This window comes from Talpa europaea (genome assembly GCF_964194135.1).
Source record: "Talpa europaea genome assembly, chromosome: 4".
NCBI classification, from domain to species: Eukaryota; Metazoa; Chordata; class Mammalia; order Eulipotyphla; family Talpidae; genus Talpa; species Talpa europaea.
The window spans coordinates 116,068,407-116,082,078 of NC_140070.1; positions in this window are offsets into that span (position 1 = coordinate 116,068,407).

The following is a 13,672-nucleotide window of genomic DNA, read 5'->3' on the forward strand; positions in this document are numbered from 1 at the left end:
TCCCCGGGGCCTGGAAATCTCCGAGCACCTGCCCGGAGCGGGCGGGAAACGGGCGGGGCCGGGCCGGAGCTGCCCCACCTTGGCCCGGCCCGCCGGGAACGCCCCCCGCGCCCTTAGCCCCCTGCTGCCCGGCGCGCGCTGCCTGCGCCTCCCAAGCGTGGGAGGGTTTGATTGACCTTGGCAAGAGGCAGCAAAGCCCTCGAAGGCCTCGGCCCCTCGTGGCCGCCTGGAGACCGTGGCTCCAGTTTCTGCTGCCACCGCGTCCGTTTCTCGCCCAGCTGGGCCCGGAGGGAGGGGCGCTGGTAGGAGCCCGACCCGACCCGCGATGGCAGCGCTAGGCTGGGAGACCAGATCTGATGAGAATATCTTCCTGCAAATTAAACCTTCTCAGAACTCTCCATCCGGTGCCGGCAGCTAGCCCAGCGAGCAGGAGCCAGTCCTGGGGGCGGCCGAGCGGGAGGACGCAGCAGCAGCTTGGGCTCTGCACCCCGGGTCGGGGTAGGAGGGTGGTAGCTGTGCCCTTTCTCTGCCCCGCGCGTGCACGCTCCTGGGCTCTACAGAGGAAACCCCTGGGTCCCAGTCCAGTTTCTGCCCCGAGAGAGCTGTGGTACTTGGACAACTGCTTCTCTGTTTCCCCGGGTGTAAATCAGGGGTAGTAAGTACCCTTTTCTTTCGGTTCTGATGAGGATCCGTGATCATGAAGCTAAGCACCTGCTGCAGTGCCCAGTACACAGCAAGGGGATCCTCACCCAGCTCAACCCAGGGGTTCAGGAACTCTGGGACCTCCTCCCACTGCAAACTTTTGCGATCTTACCTACCTGCATTTTTACTGTGAAAGGCATCTGAAGGCTTCGCCCAGTATAGAGCAGTCTGCAACGAGGCGGGAGATTCTAGAGTATTTGGAAGAGTAAGAGGTAGAATTTTGGAGCATAGAGCTATTCTGGGAAAACCACACTCCCAAGATTTTAACAGGAAAACAAAAAGCAAACTCGCTATGAACGTTTTCACTAACTGCAGCCTTGTAGGCAATAAATTTCATTGTTTAATACTTTTGGTCCCATTTTACAGATGAGGAAACGGAGACTCAAGTTATACCCCCAAGAATTGTTTAAACAATGCCGTTGTAAGTGGAATACAGCTCTTCTTATTTGAAACTCTCTCCTCTTTGCTACCTACACTGACTTTGGACCTGACTATTTGTGCTATTTATAGTTTCTGTACTTACCACTTTTCCCCCTTGGTACTGAATTTTTAAAAAAAATCTTCCAGTTTGCTAACTGAAGGAAGACAAAGAGGAAAATGTACATCTGCACTTGCATCTGGGTTCAAAATACCAGGTAGGGTGTTGAAGTACGTGGGAGTGGGCAGAGTGGTAGAGAAGGAGGGTCCAGGCAAGGCAAGATTCCAGGATCTGCAGTGGCCGGGCATTAGGGAAGCCCCCTGAGGATCCCCTCTGTCTCTAACCATGAATTGCTGGTGCCTTAAATGCAGCTCCCCCACCTTCTCACACTGCAGAGCAGGACCGTCTGCAAGTGCCCAGCCCCAGGCATGCACAGCTCCCAGGTAGGAAGGATGCTTGGCCCAAAAATGGCACAGCACCAGGTCTGCTGGAGGGGGGTGGGGGAATTTGCCTGGCAGCCAGGGCACCACGCACCTCTGGGAGGACAGACAGAGAGGCATTCAGAGGTTGAAACAGGGAGACACAAAGGTGGGGAAGGAAGCTCTAGAATGAGGGAGAGACAGGAACCCAGAGTGGGAACAAGGGAGCTATTCAGAGTTAGAGAGGGGAGGCCACTGGGGAGAGAAAAAAAAGACAGAAAGACAGGAGAAAAGAGACAGACAGGCAAGGGGATGGTGGGCAAGAAAGGAAGGGGACAAAGAAAGCCGAGGAAGACAGCGTGGGGGAGAGAGAAAGAGGGGCAGCAAAGAGACAAAGGAGAGTGGAGAGAAAAGGAGAAGGCAGAGGAGAGAAAGGCAACAGAAAAAGAGAGAAGCTCGGAGGAGAAAGGCAGACCCAGGGGCTCGGGGAGGACAGGCGAGAGCTGGGGAGGACAGGCGAGAGCTGGGGAGGAAGCCCGAGGTAGCAGAGGCGCAGGGAGAGGGAGCAGCGTCCAGGACGGCGGAGCCGGTGGGTGGGACCGAACGCTAAGCCTTTTCTTTCAGCCTTTTGGGGTGGGCGGCGGATCTCCGCCGAGATAACCCAGCCAAGCCCCCTGCCCCGCATCGCAGCGAGGGGCCGCAGCTGTATAAATACCGGGGGTGGGGGAGCGGGGCTGCAGCCCAGGGGTCAACGACACCGGAGAAGGCTTTGCTGTCATTAGCTAATTGAGCCCCAGATGTTAAGAAAAGGTTACGTCCTCCTCCGGAGAGTTTTTCTTTTTAAACACTTTGCACAGATTCCCCGGCCATTTTGCCAAGAGGCGCTCCGGCCCCCACCCACTCCCGGCCCCCAGCCCGCTCCTACCGCCCCGCGCCCCCGAGCCCCAGCCCCAGGGGCTCCCCGAAGCCGCCAACCGCGGCTGCTGCCCCTGTAATCCAAGTGGCCTGCCCGGAGGCGCGGCGGGCGGGAGCGCGGGGACCACCGGCAGCGGAGCCAGCCCCCAGCCCGGGCCGCCGACTGGGAGGTCAGCCCGGAGGGAGGGCGGCGGGGAGCGGGGGGACCCTGGGGAGCGGGGCTCTCAGGCTCTTAATCCCCCTGAAGGTTGCAGATCAAAGACGCTAGTGCGGAGGCAAAAGTGGTGCGTGTGGGGGCGGGGGCGCTGGTTCCCGCCGTGGCGTCTCCCCCTGCTTTGTGCGCGGGGGGGCGCCCCCGGCCCTGGATCTCAGACTGCAGCCCCCCGGGAGGGTGCTCTGGCCGCGGGGTAAAGACTGCAGGCCCGTGGGAAGGTTGCCCAAGCGCCCCCACGGGGCCTTCGTGGAACATCCCCCTCCCCGGGGTCTGAGAGAAACGTGTCCCTATTGGTCCCAGGGAACAAAATTTTAGAAGGCCAGGCACTTGCCATACTTTTTAAATTTTCTCCATTTAATCTTCACTGCAATCCAGTGGTGTTCTTAAAAATTGTTATTATTATTAGTTCGCAAGCGAGGAAACAGGCTTCTAAGAGGGTAACACCGCAGACCCAGGACTCACACCTCCGGCCCAGGACACAGGCCTATAGAAAGCCCACAAGGCTCAAGGCCCTGCCCTTTCCACCTCATACCTCTCTCCTCCCCCTCTCCCCTTCCCTCCTCTCTCCCCTTTTCTTCTTCATCCTCTCAGGCTCCTTCAGATCCAGGCAAGAACAGAGCCACCCACCTATGGCCTGGCAAGTGGGGTGGGGGTGGGAGAACCAACCCCGGTGCCAAGGGTGCGGCCAATGTGGCAACCGCCACAGGCTAAATGTGAGGGATAGGGCTGGGCAAGCATGTGCCTGGGTTGAATCTGAGCTGAAAGAATGTACATGTTGCCCCTGCCCCAGAGGTGGGGCTGCCTGCTCAGAATAGAACCAAGCAAGTCAGAGCTGGAAGGGGCCGTTGAGATGATCTGATTCAACCCTCTGGTTTGACAGATGAAGCTGAGTCCCAGGGAGGCAATGTGCCCCCATGATCACACAGCTGTCGGATGGCAGAGCAGGAATGAGAGCCCAGGACCAGCCCTCGCTGAGTACCTACTGGGTGCCCACGCAGGAATAACTGTGCACAAGTGATCTGGTTTCACCCTTCAGCAACCCTGCAAGATGAAGACTGTCATACTAGAGATGAGGAATCCGACACTTAGAGAAGCTAAGTGTTCCCAGAGTTTCCCAGCTGAAAGTGGTAGAGCACTGAACCCAGATCTCCTGACAACACCTTTCCACACCCCAGATAATTAAGACTAAGGAGTGGAGGTAGAGATGGAGAGAGTATCCTATGCTCAACAGCTCCAGAAGACACAAGGTGAGGTGGCAGAAACTCCCACCCTGCCACTTTGGTCTAGACTGGCTTTTGATGGCCTCTCTGAAATGGTTCAAATACTGCAGTTCGTCCCAAATTCTCTTTTGAGAGTGGCAGTGGCAGGAGGAGGGGCATGTTTGGCGGCCCCTCTGGGTTGTAAGGGGTAAAGATCCAAGAGGGGACTTAAGCTCCCTGATTTCCTAGCTGGAGGAGGCCATAGTTGCTCAACATAGTTGCTCATGGCTTAACTGCCTGTTCCCAGAGCCACACTTAGCTCCTCAGGGGAACCAATGATGCAGTTTCACCTCAGCTTTGTAGGTAGATGAAAAAAGTTTCATCCGCAGGCCTCCCTGGTGGTGCAGGGTTACAGTCTCAGCACTGTCAAGCTATTCCCAGCCACTGCAGCATGAGCTTGATCCACTATCCCTGACAGGGATCTAACCCACATGGCGCAGCAGACCTCTCCTGTCTCGCCACCTGCTCCCCTCAGCAGTGTATTTCAGTGGATCCGCCTGTTCTGCTCCCCGCTCTGTGCCTGGTGAATCCTCTTGCGCACTCCCCCACCCATCCCCCCCGCACCTCTGGCCTAGACCCCAGTTCTTGTATGCATGAATAAATAAAACCAATCTATTTTTTTTTAAGTTTCATTTTCATACCTCTCTCCCTTCCCAGGTCCTGCCCCATCTCTGCTTAGCTTCCCATCCATTTCACTCATTTATCCATAAATGCATTCAGCAGAAGTTTGTCAGTTACCTACTATGTGTCAAAACAGAGTCAGCACTGGGGTTATAGCAAAAAGCAGACTGCCTTTTGGGAGCTTGCAGTCACTGGGAAGGCAGAATCTACCAAAGACATATGTAAGTGAATTTATAAATTGGTGGTATGAAGGAAAGTAGTAGGTGCTCTGAGAAATTATAACAATAAGAAGTCTGTATTTAAGGGATGATTATTGAGCTAATAGGGAACAAAAATTATTATTACTAATAATTACCTAAGCAGGAGAGCTGAGGCAACCCCTTACTTACAGTCATGCCCCAAAACTGACCTGCAGTTCTAGGTTGGGTTTCCAGTGCCCCACAATGGTGATCCCCCAATCTGTCCCAGAGAGCCCATGAGAGTAGGGTGCTTAGATTATGGCCCCAGTGCCAACAGTCCCCTCTGTTACCCAATTCAAGACCGGGGGATACCAGTCCAGAGGTGGGAGGAGATTGGGGGGAAGGGATATTCACTCCAGTAACAGGTCAGGGCTGAAGCTTGATGCTGGGAGAACTGGGGGCAGGGCTGGGCTGGGTTGGCAGAGGGGGCTGTGTGCCCAACTGATGCTTATATGAGTCCTGGCTTCATCCAGAGAGAAATCCCTCCCTACTCTGCTTCTTAATCAGGTCCTCCCAATACACACTCACACTTAGACACTCACACACACACTTAGACACTCACATACACCCCCTGACCATTTAGGGAAGGCTGGACCAGCATACAAAAGGTATAGATGGGCCCGGACCAGGATGGTGAAACAGGCTTCAACCTCAAGGTTTAGGGCTCAGATCCCACTCAGTCAGTTTCTGTGTCATCTCAGGCAGGGCTCTTGGTATCTCTTAGCCTCCAATCCCCTCTCTGTTCTCTAAGATAACAAGAGCTCTCCCCATGTACTGCTGTGAGGACTTCACGAACTCATGTAAAGAAAGCACCCAGTACAGTACCTGGCCCGTGGTTTGCCATTAATAAATGACAGCTGTCACTCTGATTATATAACACGGTAATTAATATATAATGGTAATAAAAGAAACCTCACTTATGCCCTCTGGGCTCCCACCTGGTTCCTTCAGCCTCTCTGGGAGGTTACTCCCACGGCCGACCTCCTGTGAGAAGAAGTTTTACGGGTCTGTGAAAATCATCTCAGCAATCCCAGAACCCTTTTGAGATCAAGGCAGGACACACAGTAGGTGCTCAGCATTAACTGGGATAGTTAGCAAGAGGTGGGGAGGACAGTCTGAGAAGCCCATGTGTGCTGCTGGGATTGGGCACAACACCTCCTGGCTTTGCACCCCATCTCTCTGAGCCCCAGGTTGGCTATCCCTCTGCCCAGGGTTGGGCCTGGCCCAGCTCTACACTCTGCACTGGCTAGAGGGACTGGACAGATCCGGCCTGGCTGAGCACTCCCAGCCAGCTGGGAAGAGTCACAGCCACAGCCACCGTGCCTGGATCAGCTGCTGCAGGGCACTGAGCACACCTGGAACCCATTAGGTCAGGCCAGGAGCTTGTTCCCTCTCAACATCAACAGAGTGGAGGTTTTGTTTTGACTTCTTTAAATTGTATAGATTTTAGGGCCTGAGAATTGGAAACCCCCAATGCCTTGATGGACAAACAGACCAAGAGACAGAGGGCTGAGACAGCAGGAAGAATTCAGTCTCTCTTGCCTGGGTCTCTGATAATGATTATCACAGCCACGTTCCACGGAGCGCATGCTATGTGCATGATGCTAACTCACGTGCCTTATCTTCCCAGCAACCATGCAAGGTAGAAATTAAAGTTCCTGACTGCCAGGTGAAGAACGGCCAATGACTTGCCCAAGGTCACTGGGCTAGTAAGTAGCAGGCCTGGATTCCATACCAGACTTGTGTGATGCCAAGGCCAGTGGAGGGCTTTCCAGAGACCACGAAGACCAGGCAAAGCTCTGGGTCACTGTCCGGAATGAGTCACACAGAGCTGCAGTTGCTTAGACCCTCTCCCCAGTCGGAGGACAGGAACCTGAACCTCTGTCCTGTGCTCCTTCTTCCAAACCATCAGTTCCTGACCTCAACTGCCCCAGGCAGTTGTGCCCCCCAGGTCAGGGTGGGGTTGACCTTGGCGGGAGGGAGAGTCTGTGGGCCCTGGGTTGCCGCCAAGGCCTCACAAAATGAAAGGGAACCTTGTCCCATCCCACACAGGGCCCATTCTCTGAACACTTTAGAGCCAGCCTGGCCCCCATAGACCAAGACCTGATCCCTCTGCGCCAGCTATTCATAGACTCGGAAGAGCATCCGTCGTCGCCAGGGGCAAGGCCCTTAGAAGTCCCCAAACCTAGCCTATAAAGTTTACAGTTATGGAAACTGAGGCCCAGGAAGCGAATGAAGGGACTCCCTCAGGCCACACAGTGAGTTAATGGCACAGTAGAGACTCAAACCACACCCCTTACATCCCACACCTGAGCCAGTTGCCCGTGATTCTGGGCTGCACCCTAAATAGGCACCCTGCCTTACCATCCTCCTCGTGGTGACATCCACAACTGTGCTCCCTCATGCCCTTTTCACTCCCACAGAGGACCCAGCAAAAAATGCTTCTGGAATCTCCATTTCTAACTTTCAGTCACTTCAGTTACCTAACCAAGGGCTGCCTTGTGAAGTAATGAGTGTCCTGTTCCCGAGAGTGGTCAAGTGGAGGCAGGGGGGCCAGCTATCATGGAGGTTGCAGAGTAGGGGCTCTGCTGTCTGAAAAATGGTCTGTCTAGATAGTCTCAGCTCACCTGGCGGGAACCCCCACATTCTGAGGTAACCCAAGTGAGATGAGTCCTCACAAAAGCAGGAGGCTGAAAGGGCCAAAGGTGCTACCACAGCAGGTGTGCCTGGACCTCTTCTTGAGGAACTGGCATCTAGTAGACAAAACACATCTGTCAAACTACTAACTAGGAACCTGCCAGCCACCTCTTGTCCTCCAGGCTTCTTCATTCATCCTCTGCCATGTGCAGCTTGCACTTCAGACGACAGCAGTTCTGGACTCCACAAAAGCTGTGCAGCAAAGTCGAGGCCCTCAAAGGTCTTTGATTCCACTATCTCCTGCATCTTGGGGCTCAGACCCTTGGGGCTTCCTCAAGGTATGAAATTCCAGAGGAAAGCAGGCCTCCAGGAAGGGAAACCCTGCTAGAGGTTTCAGAGGAATAAGACGCCCTTATTAGCCCCAAGCTTTGTCTTTGGTGTGGCCAAAGCAGAGTGGGGCTGTTCAGACTCAAGGGTAGGGAACTTGAGTGGCCTAAAACCAATACCTCCCTGCTCCCACATGTACATTCTAGGGGTTTCTTTCCTGAAACATGGGGAAGCAGGTGTTCCCAAGGTGGAAAGGGGAGTTTAGGGCAAAGAGGGATTGGCCAAAGTTATTTTCCTAAGAAATAGTAATATAATGTAGTTGCAACAACATTATTTTCTTGGAAATAAACACACAGCTGCCCTTCAGCATTCTCTCAGAGGAACAGAATGTACCTCAAAAGTTGGCTCTGTTTGCTGACTGAAATATCTCCATCTTTCAAAATGAGGATCTAGGGTGAGGCCTAGATCCAGCAGGGTCCAGAAGGCAGCACAAAGGGGTCCTGAGGGGCTCTGTCAGTAACCACAGAAATCTGGACTGTGATGGAATAAGGAACAGTGAAAGACAGTTGGAAGAATAACTGGGGGACAGTTGAGAAAATGACCATGCTGGACTTTTGCAGGAAGAGGCCGGGGCTAGCAAGATGAGGGAGCTAATTAGGAGGTGACGACTGATATTCAGGGGCACATGTTGACTGCCTTGTACTGCGTCCTCCTCCCACAGACAGACCTTTGGTGCTGGTCCACAAGGCACAAGCTCAAGTTCAGGTGTCCCAAGTAGAGCCGTGGCTAAGGGGTAACAATGGAGGAAGATACTCTTGTGGGGAGATGTCCTGAAATAAACTCTACAAACACAGGTTTTTTTGGACCCCACCCCTACCCCAGACCAATGAGATCCAAGGCACCAAGGACTACAAATCCCATAATGTCATCACCACCAAAGGGAGGGTTGCTGGGAACTAAGGGCCAGGCTTAGTATAACCAGAGACATGTGGGCCTTGGGGGTTGCTGGTTTTTTGCAAGGCTTCAGCATGCTTTTGGGGTCCCAGCCCAGCAGAACTGGTAGGACACATTCACCAATATATATCTTTCACGTTATTCTTCTCTTCATTTCCCCTTTTTGTAAATAAGTCCTTTATTGACTTTTTTTTTTTTTTTTTTTTGCAGTTGAATCTCATTACAAGTCCCTTTAAGCGGTGGGGGTGGGGAGTGAGGACCCTCGCTCCATACAACCCATTTCACATTGTAACAATGCTAGTCATGGTAGGAGGGTGTGTAGGAGCAGGAAATGTTCAGACATCTCAAGAATCCTTGGAAATACTGAGGGGGTGGGTTTTGAGGATTTCTATGTCCTGGGTTTGTTATTAAACAACAATGTTCTGCCAGCTCCGGAGCAATATTCTTTCTTCTGTCAAGCACTGAGAAGGGCTGTTGTAGTATAGTGTCAGGGGACCCCGGAGTGGGACTGAGCTTACTGGCACCCTCAACCGTCTGAGGAGACTGAGGCCTGGAGAGGTGAAACACTTGTCCGGAGTCACACAACCTTTCAGGAGTCAAACCAGGCCAGAGTTCAGGGCAATAAATTTTTTTGAATTGTTGGCCAGGGAGTGAGCATACCCTCTGAGCCCACGGCCCCTCAATCTGTCCCAACCGCCCTGGTTCAGCTCCTGTAGTTGTGAATCATTTTCTCAGTTCCCTCTCCTGCCACATTCACCTGTTAATTGGGGGGCTTGAGGCAGGGCCCTCTGAACTGGATGCTGCACCTCATTTCAGACTTTCCTTCCCTGAGACCCATCAGAGGGTCTGTGCCCCCATTCTGGCCCCAGCCCCCAGGGGACCCCAGGTCTCTGGTTTTTGTCAGGGCTGAGAGCTAGTGGAATTGATTTATGAGAAGAGCCCCTACCCCCACCTCACCCGGAGCCCTGGTCCTCCTCCCCCTCTCCTCCTCTTCCTCTTCCAACAACTCCTCCCCTGCCTGACTGCCTGCTCAGTTTTCCACAGAGTCAGGATTTCCCTGGGGCTGGGGGCTCCAAGCCAAGAACAACACGAGCGGTTCCCCCACCTCCCCTGCCCCTCCCATCCCCCTCCAGCTCACTCACCCGCCACAGTGGCCCCTTAGTTGACAGGAGGGGTTGAGAGGAGAGGTCCAGACCCTGCCCTATCCCCAAGGAGGGACCAGAAGCCGAGGTCCCTCCCATCATGAGCCTTGACTGCCCCCCTTCATCCCCTCAGAAGTGCCTTTCTTCTAGGACTTCCTCCCATCCGGGAGTGCACAGAGGAGGATGCAGAAGCTCACACTGGGTTGGGGGAGGACAGAGAGAATTCTGAGAGCTCTCTGAGGTGGGGTGGGGGGTGTCCAGAGTGGTGAACACGACTCCAGAAGCACACTCTGAATGGGCAGGTCAGTGAAAATCCTGGGAATCCATTTGGAGGGCAAAGCAGAGAAGAATTGGCAGTCGCTATCGAATCTGGGCGGGAGAGGTCATAGATGTCTCTGAAATCCATACTGGGGGTGGGTGAGGAGTAAGGTCACTGGATAATTAGTGGATTCAGGGAGGGAGTGGGAAAGGGATGGGGTCCCAGTCTCTGACTCCCTCTCCAAGGGTTGGGACTTGAGTCACAAGGGAGGAGATAGGGACAGAAAGTAGTACAAAAGCAGAATTCTCCATGACTGGGGCAGCGTTTGAGGAACAGCAACCCAGATAGCCCCCCAGGGCTGGGATCAGCGGAGGGAAGGTCTGGCCAGGTAGGAGGTGGGTCACCACTTGCAGCGGAGTCGACTTCTTTCTCACTGAGAGACTTGATTTTGGCCACAAGTGCAGAACAGAAGGTATGGGGGTGAGGTGGCCAAGGAACCTTGTTTCCTCCCTAAGAAGGGGGCCCCGACGCCTAGACTGACAGAGCTTCTCCCTAGAAGCGAGCCTTCCTGGAGCTGCCCTGCCTGCAGCTGGACAGGAAGCTGGTGCTGGAGCCCACTGCCCCGCGCCCTGCCCCGCCCCTCAGCCCGGCCCTGGCCCCTCCCGCTCTGGCCTTCATCCCTCTCCAGGCGGTATGAACCCGGCTGACCCCTCCAAGGTCGCCTCTTTCACACAGCAGTTCCTTTGATGAGTCTCTGAAGGCCTTGGTTTTCCTCTGCTGTATGCCCCTGCCTGGCCCCACAGTGAACCCCCGCATTGCCTGCTCCTCCCCTCCTTTCCTATCGCTAGCCTAGACTCCAAGAGCAGGCTTTCCCCTGCTGCCTCCCACCCCCATGAGCCCCCCACACTCCCAAACACCTCCTCAGTTAGGACAAGAAATGAGAATTCAGTTTTTAAGTCACCCCTTAAAGCCTCAGAAACTGGCTCCTCCCACCTGCCCCCAAAGCAGAACATCCTAGTACCCAGGACTGAGCACAGAGCAGGGGACTTAACGGGGAAATAGGACATTTTGAATGAATACTAGGTAAGCAAAGGGGTTTCACTGCTTCAGAGGCAGAGCAGGAACAGTGGTCCTCAGGGATGTGCAGCAGGGTCACAGCTGAGCAGCCCTGGAGAGTGTCTAGACCTGTGCCATCCAGGACAAGTCAGATGGGTGACAGGGGGACAACTGCCCCCTTCTATCCATCACATCTCTGGCCTGGGCTCCTCTTGGGAACACACACTGGGCGTCCCATCCAGCTCCTCCCCCAACCTCCTCCACCCCCTGGTAACCCCCTTCCCCCCAGGCATAATCTGGCCAATTTGTTCTGAGACAGGGTTCTGGTTTCATAGCCTCATTTGAATGATTTCCAACCAGAATTCCTGCCTCCTCTTTTGCAAGGCTCTGCCCTCCCCTCCCCCATCCTTCATTCTGCCTGCATTGCTGCCTCAGCCAAGGCTGGTGTGGAAGAAGGGATGACTCCCCCTCTTGAAATGACACCGCCACCCCCGCCTCTTCCCTGGGCACTCCCGGCCTCCACAAGCTAGCAACCACAAGAGAGGCCCTGCAGGCCGGCCACTCAAGAGCACTCTGTCTTGGGCCTGAGAATGTGGGAGTTTGGGCTCTCTGGCCTTCCCCTCTGGGTCTTAGTCACCCTACCTATGTCAAAAACATGATGTTCTAGAGTTGAACCCAGAACCCAGCCCTGCCCACGGTAGAGTTTAGCTGCCAGAATAGAGCAAATCCCAGTCCCGCTATCCATCTCCTCTTGCCCTGAACACATTCTGACCCGCAGGAACAGGAAACCCTTTTTTCAGACACTGTAGCAACAGCATCAAGAGGAAGCCCCCTTATGCACAGCCAGGCTTCTTGGAAAAAACTGTAGGCATCTCCCCCACTCCCATGGGATGTTTCATGCTTCCTTACAATCCTTACAACTTAAAGTTTAGGCAGGGATCCTGGGCCCCACACACCCACTTTTCCCAAAGACTGTGTTCTGACCCAAGTCAGAAACCCCCCGTCAGGAGATGTCTTTCTCTAGACTCTACATGCAGAAGCCAAGCAAGAAAAAAAGTCTCCTTTTTATTTTTTTTTAACAAGAGAATGCGATCCAAAGATATTTACGTATTTTCTAAAATCAAAAAACAGAGCTTGAACCCCACCACCTGACCCGCAGGCTGATCTGTCCACCACACCACACTGTGGGGTCTGGGTCAGCCCAGGAGTGCTACCTGGCCCTCCTCCCTCCTAGGGGCTGCTGAGCAACCATCTGTAAACCCCTCCCCTGGGATGTGATGCTGGAGCCAGCTCCAACAATCTGTTCTGCTGTTCAGGTGTGTCATTTCCTGAGCCCTCGGGTGGGGGCTGGGTTGGGTATGGACCTGTTGGCACCGCTTCAGCATCTTCGTTTCACACATGCAGAGCTGGGCTCCCAGCGCAGGGCTGCATGTGGAGCCAGGAGCCCTGGCACCGGGTCAAACAGAACAGCAGCCCTATCCTCCACATGCCGATAGAACCTCTCGCCTCCTCTTCTGGACCCCTGTGGGGTCTCCATCTTCAAGGCCTCCTAAGGAGCCACTCTGGTCAAGTGTCAGCCACCCTGGGTTCAAATACAGACTCTAACCTTTACCAGGCATGGGACTTCGGCTAAGTTACTTCCCTGGGCCTCAGTTTCCTAATCTGTAAAATGGGGTCACAGTTTCCTTATGTGTAAAAAAGTTCTTCCTCAAAACGTCATGGGGTTGCAATGGGGATGAAACTACATAAAAAGTCTAATATAAGAGCTTCTCCCTTCATGTCTCTTGTGTTCAAGTCCAGAACAAGGGAGGAGACAGTGCCCCCAAGCAGAGTCAAAAGTCCAGCTATCCAATATTATCAGTGAAACACCAGGAGAGAGTCCCAGGCTCTCTTCCCCTCTTCTTACATCTGAAAACATGTAAACTTGAAGGAGAAAAAATGAGAGGAGAGCGGTAAGAGCAAGCAGTGGGAAGGAAAAAGGTAGAAAACTGAGTTTCTGGCTTCCTTTAAGCCACGTGCCACACACACTGAGGTCTGGCTGTGAGAGAAAGCCTATTCCTGGGCCGGGAGGAACCCTCTCCCTCTCTTCCCTCCCAGGGCCATTCCAGGGTCTCCATGACTCATCTGCCACAACAAGCGGCTCTTTTTTGTTAAGTGCAGAACTGGGTGCTCTGCCTGCTGGCGCCTGGCCCAGAGAGGGAGGGCGGGGGGCTGTGGGGAGGGTCTACCCTTCCCAGGGGCTCCAACTCTAGCAACCCCTCCCACCTGCACCCTGATGCTACTTGTTTCTGCTCAGGCCTGGGATGTTTCCAAGGTCCTCAGCTTGTGGGGGTGGAAACGGAAGAGGGCTTTTTAAACAGATTCCCACTCGGCTGTGTTGGTACCCAGAGGCCATGGGGACCCTAGACCCATGACGTCATTGTTCCCCCAAACTTATGCTTCTTCCTAAATAGACACAGGACAAAGAATTCTTAGTTTATCTTTGCCCAGGAAGAATGAAATCTGTATAC